Here is a 20,103-nt window from a genome sequence, read left to right as displayed (position 1 = left end):
GCATAGATTTTAGTGAATCATGTATTTGGTCATGGATGTGCACCCACCTCCATTCATTGGTTGATGAATTTGCAACATTTTCCTTGATCATTGTAGTTGTATACAACCATTCCATATTGTTGATGTTCCAAGCTCAGAGCCATGGATGTGTACTGCACTTGTATACTCATTTTGTTGCATTGGACTGCATACATAACCATTCTCATATTTCCAGAAATCGGGAAGCCAGCAATAGACATTTCTTGCACTAACAACGAACATTAATGAACTAGCATTCTTAGTCCAATCAACATTTTCTTCTTTTGAGCATAAGAGGCTTATCAAAACCATGGCCGAAACATTCAAAACTGGATTTTGTACTTAACATGTGTTGTAATATTCCCACGACCATAGCTTCCTCATAACGTCGAATTTTTCTGAACCGTTTTTGGGTTATCTAAATGAATGAGGGTGCTTTGAACAAAACCCATGTGTCGGAATTTCAAGACTCTTCACCATTTGATCGTAAAATTCATATTTTCACATACAATAATCTCATTCCGTACTCAAATGCATTTTAAGAAGCTTTTCTTCATTGTTGGTGCTAGACTTATTCATCTGCCACCAAGAAGACATATTATTAATGAAATTTAAGCAAAAAACATTATTCAAGAAGAATTTATTAATTTAATAGATATTGTCTCTAAATGCCTCTAACTATCAGCTTAATAAGACAATAATGATTAAAAACACTAGTCACAAGCATAGAATTGTTTGATAAGAATCGTAAAAATCTGGACAAAAAGGCAGCTCAACAAATATACCTTCCCATTATTACAATATATTATCTATGTGGTGTATTAATTATTTATCACTAATCTATAACATATGAATGAATTATTATGCTCCAGTTAGATTTCCCTTATATTTTGTACGAATGAGATTTTTATAATGGTATAAAACCTATCAATCAAACTATATAAACAAAAAACCAATTTTTTATTCTTATGTTAAAAACTCACAATTTAGTTTGCAGTGCACTCACTTCAATTGAATTCATAAGATAGGAATGGAATTCTTAGAAGTACTTTCCATTGAAATTTTACAATGTCACATCCCTGTTCAACACTATACATGCATTTTAAATACCAAAGATTGTATTTTCCTTGCGTATGGAAACATTTGCAACTTCTTTTAAGATTTATAGAACTTAAACAAACCTAGTCATTACATGAGATAAAATGTATTTGTAGAGAACTAAAAGAACTCAAAAAAAACATTTTAGAACTTGCATTGGATCCTTACCATGTCTTTAATGTGCATTTCAAATATGGGAATGTGCATTTTCTAGAAATGTAAAAACAAAATATCAAATGGTAGTTTTGTAAAGCACCCACATGCATTTCAGGATGAATCGATGAAGTGTAAGAGTGAACACATTAGATTTGTATCCAACATGGAAGACTACTATTCGATATGGACAATTTATTTATGTAAAACTCACATAAATGCGACATGATTTAAGACAAAACATGAGATGCATACTAATCACATTCCAAGAGGTTTTTTGGATTTCTCATGAATTTTATTGTTCACTTAAGGATTTTCATATTTCACTCAAGTGAACAAGCAAATTTTACATAAATCAATAGGATTATGTTTCCAACATCCCCCCTCCCTCACTAATCTTAGGGTTGTATGTGAGTTCAAGAAGAGGGATAAAATACAAAAGTGTATAGTAGCCAATGATTGGATGTGCTATTTGAATATGGTGGTTTGAGGAAGAACACAAATCAAATGGGTAGCAGAAGTTGAAGCCTTCTATTGGTGGTGATTTAAGGATAACCACCAACTAGAGAACATGACTTGAAGAAATATCTAGAGCGATTGTAAATCTTGCTAGAAGTTGAAGTTTTATGTGAAATGGAAGTGTTATTTAATAATGGTTTAAATATAACCACAAACTAATGAAGTGGGTAGAAGGAGCCATAGTCTCAAATAGGAAATGGTTTAATTCCAAACACCAAGTCATGCTCATGGAATATCAATATGTCTCTCGCTATATCTATAACTTAGTGTCTAGGGCTTGGTTGCAATATCTAGTTTTGGTTGCAGCTCAGGTTTGTTGGGTATGACTTCAAAACTAGTAGTTGACTATACATTTCCCTTTACCAGATGCAACGTGAGAATATTAATATCTATTCATTGTAATATGTGTCAATACTTGAGAATAAACTATGTGGTATGATCAATATACCCTCTTGCCTATTGAATACCATTGTCAAGAAGTGATCTATCCAATGTGAATATTTTGTCTAAAAGACTCTTATGTTTGGAACATATGTTTAAATGATGAGTATGTTTTCTATAGATTGAGGGCTTTGAATCCAAATTCCCACTTCCTCTAATTCTACCACATGAGGAATGCCTCTTTCAGAGTAATAGTTGGAGCTACTATGTCAAGCAATATCCTGACTCATGACGAGTGGAGTGGTTAGCATTTTGGACATTGAATCCAATGAACTGGGTTCATATCCCACTGGGTCCTATGAAAGAGAGGGTTATTTGAGAGAAAATGCAAATAGTAAAGTGACAAAGTATATGGTGTACAAAATAAAGAACAATAAAATAAATTGATCCATAACGAAAATTGAATTTGAGCTCCCATTGTTAATGGCGCTAGAAAAAGCGAAAATAGTTTCTCACTTATGGAAATTGACATATTTTGAGAACTGAAGATTTATGCCAAAGACTATCCCCAAGGTAAAGAGTGTAAATCAAAACTAGCTCACATTTCTCATGGAGATTATCTTGGTTGCAAAACTCCCCTAGATCCACCTAACTCTTGAAATATCATGCATCTAGAGGGATCAAATCTATGGAGGTACAATTTTTTTTTTTGAAGTGTAAACAAATTGAGGAAAGGCTTGCACCTTAAGGGATCCCTCTCAATGCATGATAAATCCATATTTTTATGTATATAGGTTCAACCTATATGTTTTGTATCATTATTTAAATTTAAATTTTTTAGATTTTTTCTTGGAAAACATTAATGAAAATTTCAAATTTGTGGACGGAGAGACAAACTTACACATATCTTCCATACTAGGCTATAGAATGTTCCTCCTGATGCAATGAGGAGTGTTGGATTGTGAATCTTATGAACATAAGAATAATATAGAACAATGACGATATAAGTGGTCTCTCTCTAAAGGAGCTTGGAGGAAGGGTTGTAACTAAGCTAGCTCTAGAGTGCATTTTTTTTCCTGTACATGGTACAAAAACTCCTTGCGTTGACTTTGTTCTATTGTGAGAGGCTCAATATTTCTTCATGAATAGGAATATACAAAAAGACAAGCACATATAGAAACTAGAGGTAGTTGCACTGCAATTCTAAGCAGAAAGTGAGTGATTCTAATTGTTTCCAATTACTACAACAAAAATCCACCTAGGGGTAAAAGACACCGAATAGAGGGTTTCGTTTGAAGTTTAGAGATTTTGAATAGTAGAAAAAATGAATAGAAGCTTTGTGATTGATGTGAATTCACTTCACAAGGTAGTCAAGCATGTTGCTATAGTTGAATTGAAGAGTGACGAGTGTTGGGTGTGGAGCTCATTATCTTATTGATTATTTAGAGGTTTTTTGTTTCAACCTCATTGGATCCATGCTCCTAACAGGTTAGAAACGTCACCCAATTAATTTCCGTAAGGGGGGCGAAGATGAATTTTATGAGCCTTGCCCACCCCCTCCCACTAATGGGGGTTCGGGGTAAGCACCCATAAAGTGAAACATAAATGAAAACTTTCCTTGTAAAATATTGTAATTTCATAGTCAATCTCGGCCGTTCATTAGGTAGATGATTTCACGGTAGAAGTTATGTTAATTTATGGTTTTTTTCCCTAGAAGGAAACCCTCCATTTATATGATGGATGTGTATTGCGATTGTGTATTATTATTTTGAGCATGAAAGAGAGAGGCGACTATGTGAGAGCGAAGAGGAAATTACAGTTGATTTGGTGTAGGTTGTACCTCTTCATTTTGCTGGATAATGTAATAGGAAGGACTAGTTGTTTCTCTGTGGATGTAGCCCAAATTGGGTGAAACACGTATATCTGTGTTTGTCTTGTTTTATGCGTTTATGTATTTATGTTTCCACAATATTTTTGTTATTTCATTGATCCATTAATTAATTTATAAAAACTAGTATCAAAGTCAAAGGTTTATTTGGATGATAAAATCGCAGGAGAGAAGGGTTACTAGTTTGAGTGGGAGCAATGGAAAAATATGGTAGGTTTAGGATCAAGAAAAATAACGAGAAAAACTACTAGCTTTGGAATATGTAAATGGAAGATTATATGTATCATAAATATTTGTACCTACTATTGAGTGGAAAATCAAAGAAGCCGACAAGTATGATGGATGCAGAATGCGAGATTCTCGACAAAAAGGCACTAGCAATAACACGACTGTGTTTAGAAGCGTCAATGGCATTTAACATTTCAAAGGGAATGACAAAATAAGTCTTAATTACAACATTGACCAAACTCTATGAAAAAACTTTGCCTTAAATAAGGTATTTCTTATGAAGCATCTATTTAATATGACGATATCAAAAGGTGGATATGTTGTTCATCATTTAAATGAATTTAACATGGTTACTAGTTAGTTAAGTTCTGTAGGGGTAAATTTTGAAGATGAAGTTAAGGCTCCGTTATTTAAATGATCATTGCGAGAAAGTTGGAATGGCTTGGTTATGGCTATTAGCAACTCTCTCTGTGGATCTAGTACTTTAAAGTTTGATGATGTTATTGGTGCCATCCTTAGTGAGGAAATGCGATGGAAAATCTCCAGTGAGACATGAGGTAATACTTTGACTGTAGAGACTAGGAGAAGAAAACTGGAAAGAGGAAGGAGCCCAGGTAATCACAGTAAGTCAAGAAAAGGCAGATCCAAATCTAGATAAGGGATAGTGTGCTGGAAATGTGGGAAGAAAGGACACCTGAAGAAAGATTGTAAATATCAGAATGGAAAAGAAGGAGATGGAAAACAAGAGAACAATCATGAGGAGAATGTGACAGGTGATGTGTTGTAAGATGCTTTGATTATTTCATTAGAGAATATTATTGATGCTGAGGTGGTAGATTCATGGACTTCATTCCATACCACACCTAATAGGAAACATTTTCATGACTATTCAAGGAGATTTTGGACAAGTTTTTCTAGGTGATGATAAACCCTATAAAATCGTTGGAATGGGTAAGGATTTTATAAATAAATAGAATGGAAACCAATCGATATTGAAGGAGGTAAGGCATTTTCCATATCTGGAGAAAAATCTAATTTCAACAAGGTAGTTTGGAGGTGAAGGTTGTGTAACTACTTTTATAGACAAAACCTGGAAGGTCACTGAAGGAGACTTGGTAAGAGAAAAAGGAGAAAAGGTTGGTACATTGTATTTATGCAATAGTATTTCTAATTTTGTTAATTATTTAACCTCGACAGGAGAATATACGACACTCTGACATCATAGGATCGGCCACATGAGTGAGAAGGGGATGCAAATTCCACTCAAGAAATTTGTTGTTAGGTTTAAAGCATGTTGATTTGGATGTTTGTGAAAAATTGTCTTAACGAAAAACAAAAGAGAGTCAGATTTATCAGAGTTGGGAAGGAAAAGAAGAGAGAAAAATTAGAGCTTGTGCATACAGATGTATGGGGACTTACCTAGGTATCATCTCTCAGTGGCTTTGTCTATTATGTTACTTTTATTAATGATGCAACTAGGAAAACCTAGATTTATTGTATTCAAAATAAATCTGATGTATTTGATACTTTCAAGAAATGGAAATATTTGGTTGAGAATGAGAGATGAAAGAAGTTGTAGTGTCTCAGAACATAAAATGGAGGTGAATATTGTGGCAAATAGTTTGATAACTACTGTTCACAGCATGGAATTTGTAGAGAAAATACAGTTCCGGGAACACCATAGGAAAATGGTGTGTCAGAACGGATGATCAAGACAATAATGGAGCATGCAAGGTGCATGAGGTTGTGTGCATGATTTCCCTTACAATTTTGGGAAGATGTTGTAGATATTATGGTTTATCTAATAAACAAAGGGCCTTTAAGTTCCATGGATGGTGGTATTCCAGAGGAGGCATTGATGGGTAAAAAGGTAAAGTACTAATTTTTAAAGACTTTCGGTTGTGAAGCCTTTTTCCACATCAATAAAGAAAATAGAACAAAGCTTGAGGAAAAATCAAAGAAATGTACCTTTATTGGATATGGTGTAAATGATTTTGGTTATCACTTATATGATTATGAAAATCATAAAATCATTAGGAGAAGAGATGTCATATTCAATGAAAAGGTCTTGTATAACGATCAAATGCAGGGAAAAAAATAGGAAAAATAAAACAAAGAATACGCAATTCATGATGAGACCATAAGAAAACTAAAGGTGTATGAAAACAATAATGATCAATAGCCATAACAAAACAACCACAACAACAAAAAGAACCTCAGACACATGAAAGTGGTGTTAGAAGATCTACCAGGATAAGTAGACCCCAGAACGATACTCTCCTCCATTATATTATGTATTGTTGACTGATTGTGGTGAATCAGAAATATATGAAGAAGCAATGCATGTAGAAACCAGGAAGAAGTGGGAGAAATCCATGGAAAAAGATATGGACTCCTTGATGCATAACCAGACTTGGGACTTAGTCAAGTTGCCTTCAGGTAAAATAACATTGCAAAATAAATGGGTTTACATGTTGAAGGAAGTATATGGAGGTAAATATAGGTATAAGGTTATAATTGTGGTGAAGGGGTTTTCACAAAATAAAGGTATAGAACTTGATGAAATTTTTTCTCATGTTGTTAAAATGACTTCAATCAGAACAATTTTAAGTCTAGTGGCAGCAGACGATTTTCATCTTGAGCAGTTAGATGTAAAAACAAAATTTCTCCATGGGGATTTGGAGGAAGAAATATATATGCAACAACCACAAGGGTATGAGGTCAAAGGGAAGAAGAAGTTAGCATGAAAATTAAAGAAGATCTTGTATGGATTAAAACAGGCTCTAAGGCAAAAATATCTCAAATTTGATAGGTTTATGTTTGAACAAGGTTATACTAGATCTCACTCTAACCATTATATTTATCTTAAAAAGAAAAATGATGGCATATATATTATATTGTTATTGTATGTATATTATAACTAGAGACACGAAAAATAACAAATTAACATTTTCTTAGACTGAGTACATATAAAAGTTGATGGAAATATTTAATACGCAGAATTCAGAACCAATTAGTACACCTTTGGCTAGCCATTTCAAACTAAGTAAGGAGATGTGTCCCAAGACTCAAGAAGATATGCATTATATGTGTAAAGTTCTATATGCATCAACAGTTGGAAGCTTAATGTATGCAATGGTCTGAAGAAGGCTTGATATTGCACATGCAGTGGGAGTTGTAAGAAAGTATATGAACAATCCAAGAAAAGAGCATTGGATGACAGTGAAGTGGATTCTCCAGTATTTGAGTTGTAGCACAAATCAAGAATTATTCTTTGGTGGTTCAAACATTGCTCTACAAGGATATGTTGATTCATATATGGCAGGAGATAGCGATAACATGACGAGCACCACAGGGTATGTGTTTACTGTGGGTGGAACAACTGTTAATTGGGTTTCAAAATTGGAAAACATTGTTGCACTTTCAATAATGGAAGCACAATATGTTGTTGCTACAGAGGGTAGTAAATAAATGATTTGGTTACAAAGGTTTATGGATGAATTGGGAAAGAAGAAAGAGATGGGTATGTTATACAATGACAACCAGAGTGCCATTCATCTTGCAAAGAAATCAACATTTCATTCCAAGAATAAACATATGCAACTAAAATACCATTTCATATGGTCATTGTTGGAAGATAGATAGTTGAAGCTCGAAAATATATACAGTAGCCAAAATCCTGTAGATATGTTAACAAAAGTTGTAACTAGGTAGAAATTGAGATTCTACTCAGTCTCTATTGGTCTTCAAGTATGATGGCAAAGATTAGAAACAACCATATCCAAGTGGAGTCATTGTCCAACAAGTGAAGCAATGATGGATTTTATATAATCAGTCTCCAAGTGGGAGATTGTTGGGTGTGGAGCCTGATTATCTTTTTGATTGTTTAAAGGTTTTTTGTTTCAGCCTCATTGGATCCATGTTCTTAATGGGGTGGCAACGCTGCCTGTTTAATCGCCCTCAAGGGGTACAAGAGGGGGCATTGACAAATTTTATAAGCCCCCCCCCCAATGGGGGTTTGAGGGTAGCACCCCCAATGCTAAAAATAGATGAAAATTTTCCTTGCAAAATATTCTAATTTCGTAGTCTGAGTTGTTCATTGGGCGAATGATTTGATGGTAGAAGTTATGTTAATTTAGGGTTTTTTTTCCTAGAAGGCAACCCTTGGTTGATATGAGGGAATTGTATTGTACTTGTATATTATTATTCTTAGCATGAAAGAGAGAGAAAATTGTGTGGGAGGGAAGAGGAAATTATAGTAGATTTGTTGTATGTTGTATCTGTTAGAGTCGGTCTTGTCAGTCCTCCGTCAAAGATCAAAACTTTTTCTGCATTTCATTTTCAGGTGTCTCGCTCCATTCACTTAGCTGAATTTCACTAGGGGCATGCCATAATCTGACAGAAAAGGTCTTGTTAATCAGTTCCCCTCATGTCTCGCACCTGCTGGCTCAAGTCTTTTGTCAAGGTTCACTAAAGTCCATGGCAGTGAATGTTTGATCATTTAATGGACGAGAGTCATTTTCAGTCATTAGGTCTGGGGATCAGATAAATTGGTCTTCAAACATGTCCAATAAAGACATGCAGGCCAGAGGGAGGCCCTTACAAAGTTATGATTCAGAGATTTTCGTTGTCATGTTGACAGATTACGACTGTTCTTCAAAACTCTCTTTTGAAGAAAAGTGAAACAATGTGTCATTTGTGATCATTTTCAAAAAAGTCTCCAGTTGGTTTCTTCAAGTCCAGTCATGGTTTCCTTGGCCAAATGCCATGTCATGCGACTCCTGCCAAACTGCCAAAAAATTTCATCATTTTAGCTAAAAATTCAAAAGGAAAAGTGAAATTCAGTGTTCCATTAAATCAGTGAAAAGTGTCAAAACAAAACATTAGCAAAATGGGTTTTGGAGAAGCAAAAATCAAACCCATGGCTTCCAAGCCTTTATATACAAGTTTCCACAAGAAACAAACACATTGTGAACACCAAGGAAGAGAGAAACATTGCAAAGTGAGTGTGAGAGTGCAAGCACGCGCTTGGAGTGAGTTTGGAGTCATTTTCAGGAGCGCGGCACACACACAGAAGGGCGTGGCGCACAGAGCGCGACCCCGCAGTGTAAAGTTAACACGGGTGCGATGCATATACCGAGCACGACGCACTAGGTTTGTTGCGCGGCGCACACCCATAGAGGCCTGAATTTGTGCCAAACTTGCAACCAATCATTTTGAAACCCTTCAAATTGACAGGTAGGCTCTATATCTTGGCTTGCTCATCAAATTTTAGGGCTTGTAGTGATGGTTCATGGCCGTTTAGAGTTGCAATAAAAACGCCTAAAACCTACCACTAGAAAACATCAAAGCCATTGTTTCTAGGTTTGCAAACTTTTGGTATTGATGCCAAGGCTCCGTTTCACCTCTCATTTTTTCACTCCTTTCCATTGTTCCCTTCCCCCTTATCCCATTTTTCCCTATTTTCCCTACCCTAAAACATTACTAAACCCATATTCCCTATCCCTCCACTCATTGGTCAATGTAAACCCCAAAACCATACCCTATAAAATCCCCAAACCCTCCTACATATCCCTAAACAAAATTTCCCCCCATAACCCCTATTCCCATCATATTATTCCCCTTCCTAACACTCCCTTTTTGCATTGTTCCCCTTGGTGGCAGATCTTACAACAACACCAAGTTTCATACCATCATCAAAGGGCAGTCCAAGCACAGTACACATACAGCAGTCATGGCATCTGAGCATTCATCGGAGTATGAGATGGAAACTCAAAGTGATTCATCCTTAGAAGAACAGGCTCCCCGGAAACATCATAAAAGTGGAAAACATGTTAGGGATGAGCCAACCACCCTCACATAATTGCAGGCATGCCCTCTTGCTATGTCATGCTTCCAGCATCTATCATGTTTTGAGTTTTCTCAAAGAGTGGCTAATGTTCGAGTTCATCATGAGTTGGCCCGCCTTTTTGTGCTTCACCTACATGGAGATCACTCTATATTGGCCGGTGTCACCTTCACACTGACACCTGAAATTGTCTCATTAGCAACCGGCATACCGAATGTTGGAGAACTATGGCACAAGAAACAGAAGGTTGATCAGCAACATTATGAGCCTTACATTAAGGCCACTTTCTTGAGGCAGCTCACAATAGTCTTTCCATTCCGATATTTCAAAGATGAATATGCTCAACTCATGAAGTTGATCATGAAGTACTTCAGCTGTGAGGGGAGGTTCTCTTGTCTATATGCCTATCAGATCAGGTTGCTCATGCACTTTACTAGGGTACAGATGATGAACATCCCATATTTCATTTGCAGGAACATAGAGAGGATGAACACCTTCATGCAGCACAGGACCCCTCAGCAGCAACTTAACAGTGTTTATCACTTTGCTCTTATTAAGATTTTGGTGGTTCATCAGCTGGGATTGTAGGGCATTTCCTGGGATGATTTCATCTCCCGTGTCCTCTTCAGCGCTTCATAGGTATTATCAGAGGTTAAGCATGAGGGTGAACCTTCTCGTCGGTATGAGCGCCATGAGACTTCTAGTGTGTCGGTTTTCATCACATATCAGAAAGGCACCAGACGTTTGTTTGCAGCGGCAAAGCGAGTGTTATCTCCACCCGAGGTGGAAGAGGCCTCACTTCCTCCATCAGCATCACAGGAACAGGACGAAGGCAATGAGCCAATGCAGGATGAGGCGCCTTCAGGTGAGCCATCAAGTGAACAAGAGATCAAATTCGTTCTCCTTCATGATGATGATACATATACAGAACCGACAAGTGCACAACTTAAAGAGATCATCCAGGAGCAGCAAGCAGAGATTCAAGCCTTGTCCCTTGATTTGGAAAGATCCAAATGGAACATGAAATATCTGGAGCAGAGGGACAAACAGCTGGAGTATCAACAAGCGATCATGGAGCTACAAAACATTCATGAGCATCGCCAAGCTGCACAAAGGAGAAGAGTTGAGCTCACATCATTGGAGCAAGAGATTAATGAGGATCGGGAGGCCAATCTCGAGAGAGTTAACATGCAATTGGAGAGGCTGCTGGACAAGGCTGACAAGGACCATGCATTGCTGAGACACATGGCTTTCCACTATATGGCACGAAACAAAGTGTGCAAGGCCCGAATCAGGAATTTCAAGGCGAAATTGAGGAAGGCAATCAAGAAGCAAAAGAGGGAAAGGGAGATTGATCGACTTCAGATATTAGCCGAAGTCTCTTTGGCCTAGCATAACACTTGATAAGGAAGCTCCAGCCAAAATTTCAAGAAATTTGGGGCATTTTTGGAAATTTTTGTGCAAAAAACAGGGTTTTTCCCCCTGTGCGCCACACCACTGGCGCGACGCTTAGGATTGGGAGCTCCAAATCACAAATGGTTTTCATTTTTGGATTCAGCATGAAAAATCATGATTGTTGGTGCATGGACAAGAATTTTGGGCAATTTTTGAGTCCCCAAGAGGTCAAGAACACTCAAAAAATGACGTCTCTACCCCTATTTTGACACACAGGAAACAGTCTTGGGAGAATGAAGCTTTGGAGGGGAAAATGAGCACCAAAGTCAGAAATTCCATTTGGGTTGGAAAGTAGACAGGTAGGGCTTTTGAAAAACCACACTTGGGTACAATTTTGACTCCAACAGGTACCTCACAATCGCCTCCAAAGTGGCGCGGCACATATAGCTTTTGGCACAGCACACAAGGACCCAAAGGCCAAAATCACTTCCGCTCCGCAACATTTTGATTCGCGACTTTCCCCAAGTGGGCCCTCTCATTTAGACTATATTTTTCTCGAAAACTAAGGCAATGTTTAAAAAGAATTTTCACTAAAGGTGGGCTCCTATCCAAGTGGCAAAGGAAGGCGAGCAGTCACCCAAGCCATTTGTCATTTCTGTAATACTGCACCTGTAACTAATGGTTGGCTTTCCATTTCTAGTTTGTAATGATTTAAAAAACTCCCCAACTATGGGTCTTTCTATTTCCCAATGGAATAGTCTATTTATTGTATGCAACACTATTTGAAAAGTTGGAATTTCTGGGAACTGTGGGAGAGACAGCCAGTCACTCACTGTACATTTTGACAGAGAATTAATGAAATATTGCAGCTCTGGTTCATGAGATTCCTATGGCGTGAGTTTAGCAAATGTATCCTCTTTATGTTTCATATGTATTTCGTTATGTTTCATATGTATTTCGTTATGTTTCATATTTTCATTCATATTCATTTCCAGTGAAAGCTTTTTAAGTATAAAGGTAGAATTCAGAATTCAGTGTACTGCTCTGCCTTGGGATAGTTTTCATGTCTATGTTTTCTTCTGTTGCAAAGGGTTCATGTATTTATGCCCTTTTCACACTCTTAAACAATCTCTCCACTCCATATTATTTGGAATCTAATTGCTAGACTTTTCGCCTGTCTTGCCTCACGAAATAATCTGCGTCCTTGAGTTAAATTCTCTACTCATGTTGTTCCTTGGCCCCCACACATCCCAAAAAACTCAGTCATTCATCAAAATACCTCTGTCACATTTGTTTACTAGCCTAAATCAATATTCATTGTAAGTCATCTCAGACCCTATTGTTTATTTTCCTGAGTGTGACCCAGAGAGAGCCCTCTCCTGTTCTGGTAGGGCTAGCTACTAGACTAAGCGTGGTTTGTGGTTACCGTGAATTTTTCCTTACTTCAGCCTAAGGAAAATTTATGTGCTAACATAGTGGCGACCATAATGGGGATGAAAATGGTTTGCTTGAATATTGTCTTGCCCCAGTACATATCTCAAGTTCATAGCTGATTATTGATGGTGAACAGCGATCAGACATAAGAAGGCTGAAATCATTCACCTGGTGACTCCATTCACTCAAAAATCCAGCAATCAATCCTTCATGGTGACTCCACTGCAGAGAGATCAGTAGCTTTGAGATTTTCAAAATGCAAAGGGTTGCAAGAAGACACGCTCCCATGAGCTGAGATCACATCCCATGTTTTCCAAATAAAATGCCCAAGGTGGATTGGCTACAGAATTTGCCTATGTTTAGAAATGTGGAGGGTAATGACACTTCTCTTCATCTGCTGAAGTTTCACATTCATGTGCATAAACTAAAGATCAATTTTCCTGAAGACTGTTTGATGAAAATGTTTATGGCTACTCTGGAAAATGAAGCCCGATCTTGGTATGAAAGTTTGCCACCTGCTTCTATTCATTGTTTAAAAGAGTTTCATGCAATATTCTTTGAAAGGTATAAAGAATCATATCCATCCTTGGCTTTAGTTTAGGACTGTTGTAGCCATGTTCATAGTTTTATTGAAGATCTTGAGAATTTTTATGGGCGTGATGACTTGATGGATGGAGAAATCATGGAAGCATTGTATGAAAATCCATTTCAGTAGCATAAAGACGATCATGAAAATTTGTAGCAGGATCAAGATCTTAGTATGGTGGAAGATGAAGGAGTTTTGCATCTTCAGAGTCAGCAGAAATTACATGAAATGGATCAGCTATATAAGGAAAATTTGTATACACCTTCACTTGAAATTAATGAAGAAAATCATTGTTTGAGCAGAAGACAACAGAAAGTATTATCTCCTCGGTCTGAAGATGAGATAGATCAACTCTTGCACGGTCATGTTACAGCTCAAGTCAACACAGATTTGTAGTGTGCACATGGTCAAGAAGGTGATGGTGGAACTTCTTCCTCTGCTGAAAAGGATGACAGTCCTGTAAACAACTTTATAGATTAGCAGGTTGAAGATGTCCACATGGTTGAAAGTGATCAAAGAAAAAGTTTCATTTCAGATCTGTCCATAGAAGAAGACAGCATGCAAGGAAGTCCAGTTCTAATTCCAAAATGTGATAATGTCAAGACAGCTATTTCAGATATAGAGTCAGATTTTAATGACCAAGAATACAGTGTGCCGAATCTCATGAAGGAGAACCCCACTGCTAAAATCATCTGGAATAAAGAAGACATAGTTATGAATCCAAATGTTCTCATGTCATCAGAATGAAGCCTTCATAAAGAGGTAATCCAGTCTGTTCATGAACAACAAGATGAGAATTTTGTTCAAGTAAGTAAAAAGGTTTCTCTGGATGAATCTGTGGTAGATGATATAAATGTTAGTGTTGGGTTTCAAGAATCATTTGAAGTTTCCTTTCTCATGATTGATGGATGCAAAGAAAATCTAGTTGTCATATCATATGAAGGTGACCAACAATATATTCATACTTCAGCAGACCAAACCATTCGGGATTCCCTTTCTTCTTCCTATGTTTCATGTTTTGAAATGTTCTTTAAAGAGGAAATCTGCTCATCCACTTGTTCAAAATTTTTTGAGGACCAGGACCATACTTTTTCTGAAGTACATTATGAAGGAAGATCAGAATCAAAAGAAAAAGACATCTTGTTTCCTCAGCAAGAGGTAAATATTCATGTTTTTCATGATCCAATGGCAAATCTGTTGCAATCAGCAATGAAGGTGATTATTGCAGCATTCAGTGATGAAGGAGATCATGGTCAATTGTGTTTTTGGATGCCCAGTTACCAGTATCTGTTGTTGACCAGGAGATCTGATTAGGAGAATCAATCGACAAGGCATCTGCTTGATTGGTTACATTGGCATTTTGATATAGTTTGATGGTATATTGTCTTGTAAGAAACACAGGTGGTCATGTATTACCACCAAGCTTTAATTTTTAAGTTCAGGTCTTGATATTTTGAGTTAGTTTGTTAGAGTCAAGTTTTTCAGTCATTTCAGTTTGCATTGAGTCAGTTTTAGTCAAGTTTTAGTCAATAAATTGAGTCATGTTGGTTTGTCAGAATAATGGACTCCATAACCCAATGGACGAAGGCACTGTCTACTCTCCCAAAGATCTACCATTCTTGGCACCTCTAAGGACCTACCATCCCTCATTGGATCCAATGTTAGAGTCGGTCTTGTCAGTCCTCCGTCAGAGCTCAAAACTCTTTCTGCATTTCATTTTTAGGTGTCTCTCTCCATTCACTCAGCTGAATTTCGCTAGGGGCATGCCATAATCTGATGGAAAAGGTCTTGTTAGTCAGTTCCCCTGATGTCTGGCACCTGCTGGCTCAAGTCTTTTGTCAAGGTTCACTAATGTCCATGACAGTCAATGTTCGATCATTTAATGGACGAGAGTCATTTTCAGTCATTAGGTCTGGGGATCAGATAAATTGGTCTTCAAACATGTCCAATAAATCCATTCAGGCCAGAGGGAGGCCCTTACAAAGTTATGATTCGGATATTTTCGTCGTCATGTTGACAGAGTACGACTGTTCTTCAGAACTCTCTTTTGAAGAAAAGTCAAACAGTGTGTCATTTGTGATAATTTTCAAAAAGGTCTCCAGTTGATTACTTCAGGTGCAGTCATGGTTTCCTTGGCCAAATGCCATGCCCTGCGACCCCTGCCAAAATGCCAAAAAATTTCATCATTTTAGCTAAAAATTCAAAGCAAAAAGTGAAATTCAGTGTTCCATTAAGTCAGTGAAAAGTGTCAAAACAAAACATTAGAAAAATGGGTTTTGGAGAAGCAAAAATCAAACTAATGACTTCGAAGCCTTTATATATAAGTTTCCACAAGAAACAAAGTCGTTGTGAACACCAAGGAAGAGGGAAACATTGCAAAGTGAGTGTGAGAGTGCAAACACACATTTGGAGTGAGTTTGGAGTCGTTTTCAGGAGCGTGGCGCACACACAGAGGGGCGCGGCGCACATAGGGAGCACGGAACATAGAGCTCGACCCCGCAACGTAAAGTTAACATGGGCGTGATGCATATACCGAGTGCAACGCACTGGGTTTGTTGCGCGGCGCACACCCACAGAGGCCCGAATTTGTGCCAAACTTGCAACCAATCATTTTGAAACCCTTGAAATTGACAGGTAGGCTCTATATCTTGGCTTGCTCATCAAATTTTAGGGAATGTAGTGATGGTTCATGGTCGTTTAGAGTTGCAATAAAAACGCCTAAAACATACCACTAGAAAACATCAAAGCCATTGTTGCTAGGGTTGCTAACTTGTGGTATTGATGCCAAGGCTCCTCTTTCACCTCTCATTTTCTCACTCCTTTCCATTGTTCCCTTCCCCCTATCGCGTTTTTCCCTATTTTCCCTACCCTAAAACATTACTAAACCCATATTCCCTATCCCTCCACTCATTGGTCAATGTAAACCCCAAAACCCTACCCTATAAAATCCCCAAACCCTCCTACATATCCCTAAACAAAATTTCCCCCCATAACCCCTATTCCCATCATATTATTCCCCTTCCTAACACTCCCTTTTTGCATTGTTCCCCTTGGTGGCAGATCTAACAACAACACCTAGTTTCATACCATCATCAAAGGGTAGTCCAAGCACAGTACACATACAACAGTCATGGAATCTGATCATTCATCGGAGTATGAGATGGAAACTCAAAGTGATTCACCCTCAGATGATCAGGCTCCCCAGAGACATCATAAAAGTGGAAAACATGTTAGGGATGAGCCAACCACCTGCACAGAATTGTAGGCATGCCCTCTTGCTATGTCATGTTTCCATCATCTATCATGTTTTGAGTTTCGTCAAAGAGTGGCTAATATTTGAGTTCATCATGAGTTGGCCCGTCTTTTTGTGCTTCACCTAAATGGAGATCACTCTATCTTGGCCGGTGTCACCTTCACACTGACGCCTGAAACTGTCTCATTAGCAACCGGCATACCGAATGTTGGAGAACCATGGCACAAGAAACAAAAGGTTGATCGACAACATTATCAGCCTTACATTAAGGCCACTTTCTTGAGGCAACTCACAAGAGTCTTTCCATTCCGATATTTGAAAGATGAATATGCTCCACTCATGAAGTTGATCATGAAGTACTTCAGCTGTGAGGGGAGGTTCTCTCGTCTAAATGCCTATCACATGAGGTTTCTCATGCACTTTACCAGGGTACGGATGATGAACATCCCATATTTCATTTGCAGGAACATAGAGAGGATGAACACCTTCATGCAGCACAAGACCCCTCAGCAGCAAGTTAACAGTGTTTCTCACTTTACTCTTATTAAGATTTCGGTGGTTCATCAGCTAGGATTGCAGGGCATTTCTTGGGATGATTTCATCTCCCGTGACCTCTTCACCACTTCACAGGTATTATCAGAGGTTAAGCATGAGGGTGAACCTTCTCGTCGGTATGAGCGCCATGAGACTGCTAGTGTGCCAGTTTTCATCACATATGAGAAAGGCACCATACGTTTGTTTATAGTGGCAAAGCAAGTGTTATCTCCACCCGGGGTGGAAGGGGCCTCGCTTCCTCCATTAGAATCACACGAACAGGACAAAGGCAAGGAGCCAATGCAGGATGAGGGGCCTTCAGGTGAGCCATCAGGTGAACGAGAGACCAAATTCATTCCCCTTCATGATGATGATATAGATACTTAACCGATAAGTGCACAGCTTAAAGAGATCATCCAGGAGCAGCAAGCAGAGATTCAAGCCTTATCCCTTGATTTGCAAAGAGCCAAATGGAGCATGAAATATCTAGAGCAGAGGGACAAACAGCAGGAGGATCAGCAAGCGATCATGGAGCTACAAAACATTCGTGAGCATCGCCAAGCTGCACAAAGGAGAAGAGTTGAGCTCACGTCATTGGAGCAAGAGATTAATGAGGATCGGGAGGCCAATCTCGAGAGAGTTAACATGCACTTGGAGAGGCTACTGGACAAGGTCGACAAGGACCATGCATTGCTAAGACGCATGGCTTTCCAATACATGGCGCGAAACAAAGTGTGCAAGGCCCGAATCAGGAATTTGAAGGCGAAATTGAGGAAGGCAATCAAGAAGCAAAAGAGGTAAAGGGAGCTCGATCGACTTTGGATATTGGTCGAAGCCTCTTTGGCCTAGCATAACACTTGGTAAGGAAGCTCCAACCCAAATTTCAAGAAATTTGGGGCATTTTTGCTGTTTTCGGAAATTTTTGTGCAAAAAACAAGGTTTTTCCCCCTGTGCACCACGCCACTGGCGCGACGCTTAGGATTGGGAGCTCCAAATCACAAATAGTTTTCATTTTTGGATTCGGCATGAAAAATCATGATTGCTGGTGCATGGACAAGAAGTTTGGGTAACTTTTGAGTCCCCATGAGGTCAAAAACACTCAAAAAATGACCTCTCTGCCCTTATTTTGACACAGAGGAAGTAGCCTTGGGAGAATGAATTTTTGGAGGGGAAAATGAGCAGAAAATTCAGAAATTACACTTGGGTTTGAAAGTAGACTGGCAGGGTTTTCCAACAAGCACACTTGGGCACAATTTGGACTCCAGCAGGTACCTCAAAATCGGCTCCAAAGTGGCATGGTGCATATAGCTTTTAGCGCAGCGCACAGGGACCCAAAGGCCAAAATCACTTCTGCTCGGAAACATTTGGATTTGCGACTTTCTCCAAGGGCCCGCTTATTTACACTATATTTTTCTTGGCAACTAAGGCAATGTTTAAAAAGTATTTTCACTAAATGTGGGCTCCTATCCAAGTGGCAAAGGAAGGCAAGCAGTCACCCAATCCATTTGTCATTTCTGTAATATTGCACCTGTAACTAATGGTTGGCTTTCCATTTCCAGTTTGTAATCATTTGAAAAACTCCCCAACTATGGATCGTTCTATTTCCCAATGCCATAGTCTATTTATTGTATGCAACACTATTTGCAAAGTTGGAATTTCTGGGAAACTGTGGGAGAGACACCCAGTCACTCGTTGTACATTTTGACAGAGAATTAATGAAAGATTGCAGCTCTTGTTCATGAGATTTTTGTGGCAGGAGTTTAGCAAATGTATCTTCTTTATGTTTCATATGTATTTCGTTATGTTTCATATTTTCATTCATATTCATTTCCAGTGAAAGCTTTCTAATTAAAAAGGTAGAATTCAGTGTACTTCTCTCCCTTGGGATAGCTTTCACGTTCTATGTTTTCTTCTGTTGAAAAGGATTCGTGTATTTATGCCCTTTTCGCACTCTTAAACAATCTCTCCACTCCATATTATTTCAAATCTAATTGCTAGACTTCCCACCTGTCTTGCTTCACAAAATAATCTGCGTCTTTGAGTTAAATTCTCTGCTCATGTTGTTCCTTGGCCCCCACACATCCCAGAAAACTCAGTCATTCATCAAAATTCCTCTGTCACATTTGTTTACTAGCCGAAATCAATATTCATTGTAAGTCATCTCAGACCCTATTGTTTATTTTCTTGAGTGTGACCCAGAGAGAGCCCTCTCCTGTTCTGGTAAGGCTAGCTACCAGACTGAGCATGGTTTGTGGTTACCCTGAATTTTCCCTTCCTTCAGCCTAAGGAAAATTTAGGTACTAACAGTATCTCTTCATTTTGCTAGATAATATAAAAGGAAGGACTTGTTGTTTCTCTGTGGACATAGCCCAAATTGGGTGAACCATGTATATTTTTGTCTCTCTTTTTTTATGTGTTTCTGTATTTGTGTTTCTGCAATGTTTTCTATATTTCGTTGCTCTGTTAATTAATTTCTAACAATGAGCAGTTTGAACTCACGTTTCGAGGGGCTATGGGACATGTAATGGATCTTTGAGACCATAGGCGAATGGAAGGTGCCAATGGACCTATATTATGAGAATTAGTTGGATGGTGGAGCTCAGGGTGGTAGAGGCATTTTTTAGTGTTTCATAATGGGAAAGCTCAAAGTGGTGGTTGTCATTTTGGTCATCTATGGGGCACAAGAGACCTGAACGATGCAGCAGATTTTCACTAAATTTCTATGATTTCATAGATTGGTGTCAAAGTAAGATAAACAACCACAAACA

Source organism: Pinus tabuliformis, chromosome 8 (genome assembly GCF_031772625.1).
Source record: "Pinus tabuliformis cultivar Carrire ecotype Pingquan chromosome 8, CPIR1, whole genome shotgun sequence".
Taxonomy (NCBI): domain Eukaryota; kingdom Viridiplantae; phylum Streptophyta; class Pinopsida; order Pinales; family Pinaceae; genus Pinus; species Pinus tabuliformis.
Note: the sequence above shows the minus strand (reverse complement) of the source record.